We start from the raw sequence: 14837 nt of genomic DNA, 5'->3' as shown, positions 1-14837 counted from the left end.
ATTAGTCCAGTTTATCAGTTTTATCTTTTATGGTTCATTTGATACTTTGTATTTGGTACAAAGTATTTGATACTTTGTTCAAGAAATGTTTGCCTAATTCAAGGTCACAAAAATTTTCTCTAATTTTCTTCTAAATACATTATAGTTTTACTTTATTATACTTTTAAATCTATAGTCCATTTTGAGTTAAATTTTACATGCTGTTGGGTAGAGATTGAGATTCGTCTCATTCCATTATAGATATCCATTGCTAGAATTTGAAAATCCAGCCATTGTTGAAAAGACTAGCCTTTCTCTATTTAATTGACTTTGCACCTTTTTCGAAATTAATTGACCATATATGAAATCTATTGACCAAGTGTGGATGTACTTCTAGACTCTGCTCTGTTGATCCTTATGTCTGTCCTTTTGTCATTACCATTCTGTGTTCGTAATTATGAATTTATGGAATTGAAATCATGGTCTTTATGGTCTCATAATTAGGTTGTATGAATCCTACAACTTTGTTCCTTTTCAGCATTATTTTGGCTATTTTAGTTTTATTTTCTATATAAACTTTAGAATCAGTTTCCTGATTGCCACAAAATAATCTTGCTGGAATTTTGATTGGGATTATATTGAGTTTGTCAGTAAGTTTAAAGAAAATTGATATCTTCCAATGCATGAACGTAACATATCTCTACATTTATTTAGTTCTTTAATTTTGTTTGTTGGTGTGCCTAGATTTTATAGATCTTATATATATTTTGATGGGTTTATATTTCATGTTTCTTGATGCTGTTAAAAGTGGTACTTCATTTTTAAATTTTAATTGCTGATTGTACAATGTCAGTATATATAATTACAATTGATTTAAAACAGCTTTTAATAAAAGTTTAAGTTTGCAGCTGGCTCAGGACATTTTTTTCTTCTCTGGATAACTTTTCTGATGCTATCTTTTTTTTAAAGTGGTAAAATGTACATAATATAATAAAATAGCATTCACATTGTTGTGCACTGTGCAGTTGATTTTTACATTGATCTTGTGGCCTGAGATTATCCTATATTTACTAGTTAATTCTAGTCACTTTTAAATGGATTTTTAATAGGTTCTTTGGGGCTTCCTTGGTGGCTCAGCAGTAAAGAATCTGATTGCCAATGCAGGAGACGTGGGTTTGCTCCCTGAGTAAGTGGCAACCCACTCCAGTATTCTTGCCTGGGAAATCCTGTGGACAGAGGAACCTACAGTCCATGGTGTCGCAAAGAGTTGGACAAAACTTAGTGATCTTTTCCTTCCTTCCTTTCAATAGATTCTTTGGGAATTTCTTTTTAAAGAATCATGTCATCAGGGAACAGAGGTGTTTTATTTCTCTATATAGAAAACTGTTTTATTTGTATAGTTCTTTTTTCTTTTCATTGCCTAGAACCTACACTAAATACAAAGCTAAATGGGAGTGATGAGAGTGTATTCCTTGTCTGGTTCCTGATAAGAGGGGAAGAGCATTTAGTTTTTCACCATTAAGCATAATGGGTTTTTTGGTAGATGCCCTTCATCATCTTGAAGAAATTCCCTGCCATTCCTTTTTGCTGAGATTTAAAAACTCATGAATGGGTATCAAATGTTGTCAAATGTTTTTGGCTTTTAATTAGATGATTATATGATGTTTCTTCTTTATTTGCTGATAATGTGAATTATACTAGTTGATTTTTGAAATCACCTTGCATTTTGTGGGAGAAATTCCATTTGGTCATGTTGTATTATCCTCTTTAAATATTGCTGGAATTGATTTGATGATGCATTGTTGAGAATTTTTTACGTATATGTTGGTATGAGATATTGATCTATAGTTTACATATCTTTTTGTGTATGTATGTGTTTCGTGTAAGAGTAATGGTGACGATGTGAAATGAGTTCAGGTGTTTCTTTCTACTGGAGAAGTTTGTATATTATTGTTGGTTAGTCTTTTAGTTTGTCTCTCAGTTAGTCTCTTAGTCTCATGGACTGTAGCCCACCAGGCTCCTTTGTCCAGGGCGGTTCCCAGGCGAGAATACTAGAGGGGGTTTCCATTTCCTGCTCCAGTGTTTGGTAGAACTTCCCAGTGAAACCAGGTGAGGTTGGAGTTTTTTGTTTTTTCCCACTAAGTTTTACAATGTATGTATTCAATTTCTTCAGTAGATACAGTACTATTCATGTTTTTTCTTCTTAGGTGGCTTTTGTAAGTTTGTGTGGCTTTTGTTGTTTATTTCAGGGAATGTGTTTCTGCTAAATTGTGGACATAATTTGTTATTACCCTTTTCATATCTGTAGGGTCTTTAGTAATGTTCCCTGTTTCATTTTCTCTTTGGTTGTCAGTCTGGCTACAAAGTGTATTAATATTATTTCAGGCTTCCCTGGTGACTCAGGCAGTAAAGAATCTGCCTGCAATGCAGGAGACCAGGGTTCAATCTCTGGGTTGGGAAGATCCCCTGGAGAAGGGAATGGCAACCCACTCCAGTATTCTTGCCTGGAAAATTTCATGGACAGAGGAGCCTGGTGGGCTACCGTCTATGGGGTTCTCATCTTCTCTTTGGCTGTCAGTCTGGCTACAAGTGTATTAATATTATTATTTCAGAGAATTAGTTTTTGTTTCATTGATTTTTCTCTACTTTTGTGTGTTCAGTTTTATTAATTTTTCTTATATCTTTACTTCTGCTTTCTTTGGGGTTAAGTTGCACCTTTTTCCCTATTCTCCCTGCTGCCCCCAGTTTCTTATGGTTGAAGCTTGTAAGATCATTAATCTGATACCTTTTTTTATTTTGTTTTTATCTTTTTACTGAAGTAGTGTTCACTTACAATATTCTGTTAGTTTCAAATGTACACATAGTAATACAACATTTTTATAGCATATACTTCATCAAAGTTATTTTAAGATATTGACTATGTTCCCTGTGCTATACATTAAATCCTTGTAACTTAATTTTTTCCTAATAGTCTATAAGCATTAATAATCAAAGATTTGCTTCTCAGCCTTGCTTTAGTTGCAGCCTATGAATTTTGATATGTTTTTGTTTTCCTTTTATTCAAAATATTTTCTTATTTCTCTTCCTTATTATTGGTGAGTTATTTAGAAGTATATTGTTAAATTTCCAGGTATTTGAGAATTTTCAACATATCTTTGTTATTGATTTCTAGTTTGTTTAATGGGCAATGAATAGAGAAAAAATCTATTGAGTTTGTTAAAGCTTGTTTCATGAGCCAAAATATGGTCTATCAAAAAAATATGTGCTTGAAAAGAAGTTTATTCTGCCGTGGTTGGGTTAAAACTTCAGTTAGGTCAAACTAGATAATTACGTTGCTCAGAACTTCTGTAAATTTACTAATTTTCTGTTTACTTGTTCTGTCGAATACTAAGTTGAGGAGTCTTGAAGTCTCTGACTAAAATTATGAATTTGTTTGTTTCTCATTCAGTCCTATCAGTTTTTACTTTATTTTGGAGATCTGTTCTTAAGTGTGTACATATTTAGGATTGTTGTCTCCTTGGTTAATCTGGTTTTTTTTATTGTTTTAGTTTTTAATCCCTGTTCATATTCTTTCTATCTTTAGTGTGTCTGATTCTGTTATAGTTACTGTTTCTTTCAGGTAATGTCACGTGATATATCTTCTAACCTATGAGTGTGTTGGAGGCATTTTTCATCACTATTTTATCTTGATTTTTAAAATTATTATTTCTAATACTTCATTGGACCTTTACAGTTTTCATTTCTCTGCTAAAATTCCTCATTGTTTTTATGCATGTTTTCTACCTTATCTACTAGGTCTTTTAACATAGTAATTATAGTCATTTAAAATTGTTTATGATTATTTCAACCTCATTGAGTCTGGATTGTCAGTTGCTTTGTCTCTAGACAGTGGATTAACTTTTCTGCTTCATCATTTTATATTGAAAGCTGTGATCCATGTCTGTTCCAGGAGACAAACAATAAATCCTTGAGATCTGTTAATAATAAGTAAAACATTGAATATAAGATTATTCTAATACTGGATAGATAATAAATCCCTATATCTCAAATAAGACAGAAAATTAACTATAATTTATAACATGCCAAAGTAGCTTTATTATATTTAGGACGAGTGTAACTAGAACAAAGAACATTTTGCATACATTCTATTAATATGTTCTTGTATAGTGAACCAAATGAGGGTTATATGCTATCCTAACAAAGTGTTCCTCTGTCCTATGATTTATTAATATTATAAATGTGAAACTTTATCATTTTATTTTCTCAGAACAAGACTTTATTTTAAATATTCACAAGTTTAAAAATCTTGATGATTTATTATGTTTACTTGATGCGCCTCAAATATATGACATTTCTTTAACAGTATTGTCTCTTCTCATTTTTTAATGGTTATCAAAGTGGCATCCTTTCCTGAGTAAGATAATAATGTAATTTATGTGGATAACAACGTCTGAAATCTGTCAGATAAAATAGAGAAATGGTTATGTAGAGTTTAATACATGTTTCACAGAATATAAAAACAAAATAAACAGCATCAACAGCCAAATTTTTCTTTACTAAAACACAAATGTGTACTTTGTTGTCTGCAGGTAAGGTCATTTCTGAAAAAGTTCAGGGATATTTTCTAAGACACAAAGAGGTCCCTTTTTTTGCCCTTAAGTTCTAAATAAAAAAAGAGAAACATTAGAGTGTTAATTTTTCTTGGTTTAAATGTTAGCCATCATTGTCCTTACTGCACTGATTTTCATTTTATTTTTGCTTTAGAAGTTACTGCAATTTCCATTCAAAATTTGACCTCTGCATTTTCTCTAGATGTGTTGGTAGTTGGACAAAACATTCCACCAAGCTTTGGTATCCCATTTTAAATACACTCTCCAACATTTCTGCTTATATGTGTGACTTCATCTACATGTTTGTATACATTCTTACATGTTCAAAGTCACAGTAGTAATACCAATTCACAATTGATTACCGTTACGATTACCGGTTTGATCAGAAGATAGAGTTTACCATATGATCATCCAGTAGATGCAGAAAAAGCAGTTGGTGAAATTCAGCATCCATTCATGATAGAAACTCTCACCAGAATGAGCATAGAGGGAGCATACCTCAACATAATAAAAGCCATTTATGGCAGATCTGCAGGCAACATAGTACTCAGTGAAAAAAACTGTAAGTTTTCCTACTAAATTCTGACACAAGGGAAGGATGCCCACTCTTACCACCTCTGTTCCACATTGTATTGCAAGTCCTAGCTATAGCAGTCAGACAAGAAAAAGAAATAAAAGGTGTCTAAATTGGAAGGGAAGAAGTAGTAAAATTGTCATTATACGCAGATGGCATGATACTCTATATAGAGAACCTTAAAGTATCCACACAAAGACTATTGGAACTAATAAATGAACTCAGCAAGGTATCAGGATACATGATTAATGTAAAGAAATCTGTTGCATTTCTTCACACCAACAGTGAAATATCAGAAAGTTAAAAATCCTGTTTAAAATCTTGTCAGAAGACAGAGTTTAGAGCTACCAGAAATTTAGGCATAAAATCCAGGACAGAAGAGAGCCACAGAGAAGCCCCAAATTCTGCATTCACTAAACTGTGTGTTTAGACCACATTGTTTTATTTCCCTATGTGATTTTAGAGCTATACCTTAATTTTTTGCCTGAAAAAGACTTTAACCTTCCACATTCTCTGCCTGGTAAAGCACTTAAAAAAGCTTGTGAGCTTAAACTTACAAATTTGTTTATGTTAAACAGTTCTATTGAAGTTAATTTATATACAAGAAAATGCATCCAGTTTAAAAGTATAGTATATAATTATATTTAAATTTTGACAAATGTCTGATATACTTTTGGAGGGAATACAAATGATACAAACTTTTTGAAAAATAATTAAGCTTCTGTTAAATAAACATTTAAAATTCTGTGTCCCAATAATGTACTTTAGGAATCTTATTATCTGAAAGTAACAACATGGATACATAAGGTGGACTCAGAAGCATTCTTTCACAGCATTAATGTTCCTTACAAATTGTTCCAGTAAAAATAACTAGGAGATTTTATATAATGGATGATGAATACATAAAAGTTTTTTCTATAAATAAATGTTTTGGAAATCTTCATTTAAATGTTGAAACTCTTAAACATTTTCATCATCTTATTAGTCAAGAGTTGTAGTTGCAGAAAACAATGTATTTTATCTAGTGATTTATTAGAAGGTACTGACCAGCTAACAGAATCTTTGGGAGGGTCACAAAATCATCTACTTATAGCTTGAAAACATGCAGCCAGGAGAAATGCTCAAACACCAGTTCAGTTGCTCAGTCATGTCCAACTCTTTGTGACCCCATGGACTATAGCACACCAGGCCTCACAGTCCATCACCAACTCCTGGAGTTTAGTCAAGCTCATGTCCATTGAGTCTGTGATGCCATCTAACCATTTTCATCCTCTGTCGTCCCCTTCTCCTCCCACCTTCAATATTTCCCAAATCAGGGTCTTTTCAAACGAGTCAGTTCTTCACATCAAGTGGACAAAATATTGGAGTTTCAGCTTCAGCACCAGTCCTTCCAGTGAATATTCGGGACTGATTTCCTTTAGGATGGACTGGTTGGATCTCCTTGCAGTCCAAGGGACTCTCAAGAGTCTTCTCCAACACCACAGTTCAAAAGCATAAACTCTTTGGTGCTCAGCTTTCTTTATAGTCCAACTCTCACATCCATACGTGACTACTGGAAAAACCATATCTTTGACTAGACAGACATTTATTGGCAAAGTTATGTCTCTGCTTTTAATATGCTGTCTAGGTTGGGCTTTTTCAAAGGAGCAAGCGTTTCTTAATTTCATGGCTACAGTCACCATCTGCAGTGACTTTGCAGCCCTTGAAAATACTGTTGCTATTTCCACTGTTTCCCCATCTATTTGCCATGGAGTGATGGGACCAGATGCCATGATCTTCGTTTTCTGAATGTTGAGCTTTAAGCCAACTTTTTCACTCTCCTCTTTGACTTTGATCAAGAGGCTTTTTAATTCTTCTTCGCTTTCTGCCGTAAGGGTGGTGTCATCTGCATATCTGAGATTGATATTTCTCCCGGCAATCTTGATTCCAGCTTGTGCTTCATCCACCCCAGCATTTCTCATGATGTACTCTGCATAGAGGTTAAATAAGCAGGGTGACAGTACACAGCCTTGATGTACTCCTTTTGCTATTTGGAACCAGTCTGTTGTTCCATGTCCAGTTCTAATTGTTGCTTCCTGATCTGCATACAGATTTCTCAGGAGGCAGGTCAGGTGGTTTGGTATTCTCAACTCTTTAAGAATTTTCCAGTTTATGGTGATCCACACAGTCAAAGGCTTTGGCATAGTCAATAAAGCAGAAGTAGATATTTTTTTTGAAATTCTCTTGCTCTTTTGATAATCCAGCGGATGTTGGCAGTTTGATCTCTGGTTTCTCTGCCTTTTCTCAAACCAGATTGGACATCTGGAAGTTCACAGTTCATGTACTGTTGAAGCCTGGCTTGAAGAATTTTGAGCATTACTTTACTAACATGTGGTTAAAGCGTCTGCCTGGAATGTGGGAGACCCGGGTTTGATCCCTGTGTCGGGAAGATCCCCTGGAGAAGGAAATGGCAACCCACTCCAGTATTCTTGTCTGAAGAATCCCATGGAGGGAGGAGCCTGGTAGGCTACAGTCCATGGGGTCGCAAAGAGTCGGACATGACTGAGGGACTTCACTTTCACTTTCTTTCACTTTACTAACGTGTGAGATTTCTTCTGAGGGATTCCTGCCCACAGTAGTAGATATGATGGTCATCTGAGTTAAACTCACCCATTCCAGTCCATTTTAGTTCGCTGATTCCTAGAATATCGATGTTCACTCTTGCCATCTCTTGTTTGACCACTTCCAATTTGCCTTGATTCATGGACCTGATATTCCAGGTTCCTATGCAATATTGTTCTTTACAGCATAGGACTTCGTTTCTGTCACCAGTCACATCCACAGCTGAGTATTGTTTTTGCTTTGGCTCCATCCCTTCATTCTTTCTGGAGTTATTTCTCCACTGATCTCCAGTAGCATATTGGGCACCTACTGACCTGGGGAGTTCCTCATTCAGTATCCTATTATTTTGCCTTTTCATACTGTTCATGGGGTTCTCAAGGCAAGAATACTGAAGTGGTTCGCCATTCCCTTCTCCAGTGGACCACATTCTGTCAGATTCCAAAATGCAGTATTTGGATGTAATCTCAAAAACGACAGAATGATCTCTGTTCGTTTCCAAGGCAGACCATTCAGTATCACCGTAATCCAAGTCTATGCCCCAGCCAGTAATGCTGAAGAAGGTGAAGTTGAATGGTTCTGTGAAGACCTACAAGACCTTTTAGAACTAACACCCAAAAAAGATGTCCTTTTCATTATAGGGGACTGGAATGCAAAAGTAGGAAGTCAGGAAACACCTGGAGTAACAGGCAAATTTGGCCTTGGAATGTGGAATGAAGCAGGGCAAAGACTAATAGAGTTTTGCCAAGAGAACGCACTGGTCATAGCAAACACCCTCTTCCAACAACACAAGAGAAGACTCTGCACATGGACATCACCAGATGGTCAACACCGAAATCAGATTGATTTTATTCTTTGCAGCCAAAGATGGAGAAGCTCTATACAGGCAGCAAAAACAAGACCAGGAGCTGGCTGTGGCTCAGACCATGAACTCCTTATTGCCAAATTCAGACTTAAATTGAAGAAAGTAGGGAACACCGCTAGACCATTCAGGTATGACCTAAATCAAATCCCTTATGATTATACAGTGGAAGTGAGAAATAGATTTAAGGGCCTAGATCTGATAGATAGAGTGCCTAATGAACTACGGAATGAGGTTCATGACATTGTACAGGAGACAGGGATCAAGACCATCTCCATCGAATAGAAATGCAAAAAAACAAAATCGCTGTCTGAGGAGAACTTACAAATATCTGTGAAAAGAAGAGAAGCAAAAAGCCAAGGAGAGAAGGAAAGATATAAGCATCTGAATGCAGAGTTCCAAAGAACAGCAAGAAGAGATAAGAAAGCCTTCTTCAGCAATCAGTGCAAAGAAATCAAGAGAAACAACAGAATGGGAGAGACTAGAGATCTCTTCAGTTAAGTTAGAGACACCAAGGGAACATTTCATGCAAAGATGGGCTTGATAAAGGACAGAAATGGTATGGACCTAATAGAAGCAGAAGATATTAAGAGGTGGCAAGAATACACAGAAGAACTGTACAAAAAAGATCTTCACGACCCGGATAATCACGATGGTATGATCACTCATCTAGAGCCAGAGATCCTGGAATGTGAAGTCAAGTGGGCCTTAGAAAGCATCACTACGAACAAAGCTAGTGGAGGTGATGGAATTCCAGTTGAGCTATTCCAAATCCTGAAAGATGATGCTGTGAACATGCTGCACTCAATATGCCACCAAATTTGGAAAACTCAGCAGTGGCCACAGGACTGGAAAAGGTCAGTTTTCATTCAAATCCCAGAGAAAAGCAATGCCAAAGAATGCTCAAACTACCGCACAATTGCACTCATCTCACACGCTAGTAAAGTAATGCTCAAAATTCTCCAAGCCAGGCTTCAACAATATGTGAACCATGAACTTCCAGATGTTCAAGCTGGTTCTAGAAAAGGCAGAGGAACCAGAGATCAAATTGCCCACATCTGCTAGATCATGGAAAAAGCAAGAGAGTTCCAGAAAAACATATTTCTGCTTTATTGACTATGCCAAAGGCTTTGACTGTGTGGATCACAATAAACTGTGGAAAATTCTTTAAGAGATGGGAATACCAGACCACCTGACCTGCCTCTTGAGAAATCTGCATGCAGGCCAGGAAGCAACAGGTAGAACTGGACATGGAACAACAGACTGGTTCCAAATAGGAAAAGGAGTACGTCAAGGCTGTATACTGTCACCCTGTTTATTTAACTTCTATGCAGAGTACATCATGAGAAACGCTGGACTGGAAGAAACACAAGCTGGAATCAAGATTGCCGGGAGAAATATCAATGACTTCAGATATACAGATGACACCACCCTTATGGCAGAAAGTGAAGAGGAACTAAAAAGCCTCTTGATGAAAATGAAAGAGGAGAGTGAAAAAGTTGGCTTAAAGCTCAACTTTCAGAAAATGAAGATCATGGCATCCGGTCCCATCACTTCATGGGAAATAGATGGGGAAACAGTGGAAACAGTGTCAGGCTTTATTTTGGGGGGCTCCAAAATCACTGCAGATGGTGATTGCAGCCATGAAATTAAAAGACGCTTACTCCTTGGAAGAAAAGTTATGATCAACCTAGATAGCATATTCAAAAGCAGAGACATTACTTTGCCGACTAAGGTCCGTCTAGTCAAGGCTATGGTTTTTCCTGTGGTCATGTATGGATGTGAGAGTTGGACTGTGAAGAAGGCTGAGCGCCGAAGAATTGATGCGCTTGAACTGTGGTGTTGGAGAAGACTCTTTAGAGTCCCCTGGACTGCAAGGAGATCCAACCAGTCCATTCTGAAGGAGATCAGCCCTGGGATTTCTTTAGAAGGAATGATGCTAAAGCTGAAACTCCAGTGCTGTGGCCACCTCATGCAAAGAGTTGACTCATTGGAAAAGACTCTGATGCTGGGAGGGATTGAGGGCAGGAGGAAAAGGGGACGACAGAGTATGAGATGGCTGGATGGCATCACTGACTTGATGGACGTGAGTCTGAGTGAACTCCAGGAGTTGGTGATGGAGAGGAAGGCCTGGCGTGCTGCAATTCATGGCGTCGCAAAGATTCTGACACGACTGAGCGACTGAACTGAACTGAACATGTGAGATGAGTGCAGTTGTGTGGTAGTTTGAGCATTCTTTGGCATTGCCTCATAGTTTGCCCCCATGTAAATAACAGGGAAGGAACACAGACCCACCCATCAACAGAAAATTGTATTAAAGTTTTACTGAGCATGGCCCCACCCACCAGAACAAGACCCAATTTTCCCCTCAGTCTCTCCCATCAGGAAGCTTCCTTAAGCCTCTTATCCTTCTCCCTCAGAGGGCAGACAGGTTGAAAACCACAGTCGCAGAAAACTAACCAATCTGATCACATGGACCACAGCATTGTCTATCTCAGTGAAACTATGAGCCATGCCTTGTAGGGCCACCCAAGACAGATGGGTCATGGTGGAGAGTTCTGACAAAACGTGGTCCACTGGAGAAAGGAATGGCAAACCACTTCAGTATTCTTGCCTTGAGAACCCCATGAACAGTATGAAAAGGAAGAAACAGAGAACACTGAAAGATGAACTCACCAGGTCAGTTCAGTTCAGTTCAGTTCAGTTGCTCAGTCGTGTCCAACTCTTTGCGGCCGCATGAATCACAGCACTCCAGGCCTCCCTGTCCATCACCAACTCCCAGAGTTCACTCAGACTCACGTCCATCAAGTCAGTGATGCCATCCAGCCATCTCATACTCTGTCGTCCCCTTTTCCTCCTGCCCCCAGTCCCTCCCAGCATCAGTCTTTTCCAATGAGTCAACTCTTCTCATGAGGTGGCCAAAGTACCGAAGTTTCAGCTTTAGCATCATTCCTTCCAGAGTCAGTAGGTGCCCAATATGCTACTGAAGATCAGTGGAGAAATAACTCCACAAAGAATGAAGAGACGGAGCCAAAGCAAAAACAGCACCCACTTGTGGATGTGAATGGTGTTGAAAGTAAAGTCCAATGCTGTGAAAAGCAATATTGCATAGGAACCTGGAATGTTAGGTCCATGAATCAAGACAAATTGAAAGTAGTCAAACATGAGATGGCAAGAGTGAACATCGACACTTTAGGAATCAACGAACTAAAATGGAGTAGAATGAATGAATTTAACTTAGATGACCATTATATCTATTACTGTGGGCAAGAATCCCTTAGAGGAAATGCAGTAGCCATCATAGTCAACAAAAGAGTCCGAAATGCAGTACTTGAATGCTTAAAGCTTATCTTGTGGCTTTTATGATATGATCCAGACCCATTCCCTCCGTTGCCCACATGTTATCTTTGAAACTTGGGACTAGTCATTAGAACTTCTGTCAGAGCTACCATATCAGAATCAGGCATCTGTGCATGAAAGACCACTGCTTCAAATTGTTTACTTCTTCCATCCAGATATTGCTTATTTATGTATACTTACCAATGCCTAGGCCTTATCTTGAAGTTTAGGTGGGATGAAATCTGGGAAATGTTATGTATAGTTTTCCATCCTCTGCAGTGTTATGAATTTTGCTTGAAAAGAATACTCCTTGAAAGGAAAGTTATGACCAACCTAGATAGCATATTTAAAAGCAGAGACATTACTTTGCCAACAAAGGTCCATCTAGTCAAGGCTATGGTTTTTGCAGTGGTCATGTATGGATGTGAGAGTTGGACTGTGAAGAAAGCTGAGTGCCAAAGAATTGATGCTTTTGAGTTGTGGTGTTGGAGAAAACTCTTGAGAGTCCCTTGGACTGCAAGGAGATCCACCGAGTCCATCCTAAAGGAGATCAGTCCTGAGTGTTCATTGGAAGGACTGATGCTGAGGCTGAAACTCCAATACTTTGGCCACCTCATGCAAAAAGTTGACTCATTGGAAAAGGCTCTGATGCTGGGAGGGATTGGGGGCAGGAGGAGAAGGGGACGACAGAGGATGAGATGGCTGGATGGCATCACCGACTCAATGGACATGAGTTTGAGTAGACTCCGGGAGTTGGTGATGGACAGGGAGGCCTGGTGTGCTGTGATTCATGGGGTCACAGAGTTGGACACGACTGAGCGACTGAACTGAACTGAACTGAACTGAATATTACCACATCATATTAAAAGAAATGAAAATAAAATTGACAGTGAAGTAGTCTTTTTCAACTCTCAGGTTAGCAGCAATCAAAAGTTTGACAACTCTTATGTTCACAAAAATACAGAGAAACAGCAGGTCATAAATTCTGATAGAAATGTGAATATGTGAAATATGTGAACAAGTTGGCATTAATTATCGAAATTACAAATGAATATACATGGCTTCAGTAATTCCACTCATGATTTATCTTATAGAGGTACATAGTTTTGGAAACATATGTCTATGAATAGAAGACTGATTAAGTAAATTACAGTATTATCTATGCAAGGATAAATTTGATAGCCACTAGAGAGAACGAGGTGGAATGATATGGAAAGATCTCCAATATACAATAAGTGAAAGAAGCAAGTTAAGAATAGTGTATATGATATTCTTTGAGAGAGAGGGAAACAGAGGCAGAAGACTGTGTGTGTGAAAACTGTAATAGAATTTCTATTCTGAGAAATGGAAAATGAGGATTTGGTGTGACATGCTAGGAGTCATGTATACCTTGGAACTGATTTTAGCACAGAATATTTACTAGATACTCAATAAGTTAATATCTGTTTGCATTGTAGAAGGAATTGTGTGATCAAGAGTTAGGACTAGAAAAGAGACTTACCTTTTACTTTGATACGTTTTAAATTTGTATTATTCTCTTGCATTGCATACTAGCTAATTTGTTTTAAATTAGCTGTTGCTGTTGTCTGCCAAAATGTGAATATAGGAACTGTAAGGCTGTGGTATATTTATCATTAAAGATTTTGTATTAAGCCTTCTAGGTAAGGAATTTTTTTTCCTCAGTGACATTGGGATGGTGCTTTCATTGAGTTGTGTATTATTATTATTGGTACTATGTAAGTTAACTGACATAGGTAATTGAAAATTAGAAAATATGTCACTATGTTACTAATTACTTCTTGAAGTGAAATAAGAATACTTTCTGTTTAGAAAAAAGCTTATGTTTGTAAGTTATTTTACTGTTTGGAATATTAGTTTTACATGTAAAAGATATGATCAGCAAACACATGTCATTAGTGTTATTAGTTCTTAGTTAAGAACTTGGTCCCTTTGCCTCGCTGCTAAAGTGTGAGATAAAGAAGAAGTGCTATTCAATAATAACGTAATGTCTCTTTGTGCATGTTAGTCACTTAGTCGTGTCCGACTCTGTGACCCCATGGACTGTAGCCTGCCAGGTTTCTCTGTGGAATTTTCCAGGCAAAATATTGGAGTGGGTAGCCATTCCCTTCTCCAGGGGATCTTCCAAAACCCAGGGATCCAACCAGGATGTCTCTCATTGCAGGCAGTTTCTTCACCATCTGAGCCACAAGGGAAACCCTCAATTTCTCTTTACTAACATATAACTGTTAGTAGTATTTATGTAGGTATTCAAGGAAGTGGTAAATTGTGGATGTATAAGAATATCTAGTTTGAAATTCTGCTTAAAATTTCTTATCATTTGAGAAACTTTTCAAAATATATTAATGTCATATTGCTTTGTATACTTGCACATACTCCTCTCTAGTTTATACCCCCAGTAATGTAGGTGTGTTTTAATATCATCTCAACTTAGGAATTTGATCTAGACCATTCTTTCAACTACTTACTTATTTGAAAAATCCAATAATATTTTATCAACAGTACTTGGCCACAGTGAAAAGATGGAGCCTTGCGTGTTGGATGATTTTGAGAGGGTAGCCTTGAGGCGTGTAGAAGAATATGCCGCTTTTCTTAGCAGGGTGTTTTGAGTCTCTAAGTCAGTAATCTCTAAAATGAGATACTTGTTAAGAATATTAGAAATTATACTATAAATGTATTGGTAATAGTACCTTGATTTTAAAAGTTTAAGAACCATTGATATTTCAGCAGCTTATTGTTTTGTATACCAAAAAAAGCAGTAATTGGGACCAAGGGGTGAAGCATTTATAACTCATAAAATAAGCTTGGAATGTGAACATAAATATTTTCTTTTCATTTAATAATTATGGGTGAACCT

At 37.2% G+C, this 14837-nt stretch overlaps 1 protein-coding gene across 1 annotated transcript in view; it reads left to right on the top strand.

Moving 5' to 3' along the window:
* Positions 1 to 14837, top strand: part of MAN1A2 (mannosidase alpha class 1A member 2) — a 152093-nt gene that overhangs the window by 78098 nt on the left and 59158 nt on the right. The gene's annotated exons all lie outside the window — the stretch shown is intronic.

Source organism: Budorcas taxicolor, chromosome 3 (assembly GCF_023091745.1).
Source record: "Budorcas taxicolor isolate Tak-1 chromosome 3, Takin1.1, whole genome shotgun sequence".
Taxonomy (NCBI): domain Eukaryota; kingdom Metazoa; phylum Chordata; class Mammalia; order Artiodactyla; family Bovidae; genus Budorcas; species Budorcas taxicolor.
This window is presented reverse-complemented; position numbering and strand designations above follow the sequence as displayed.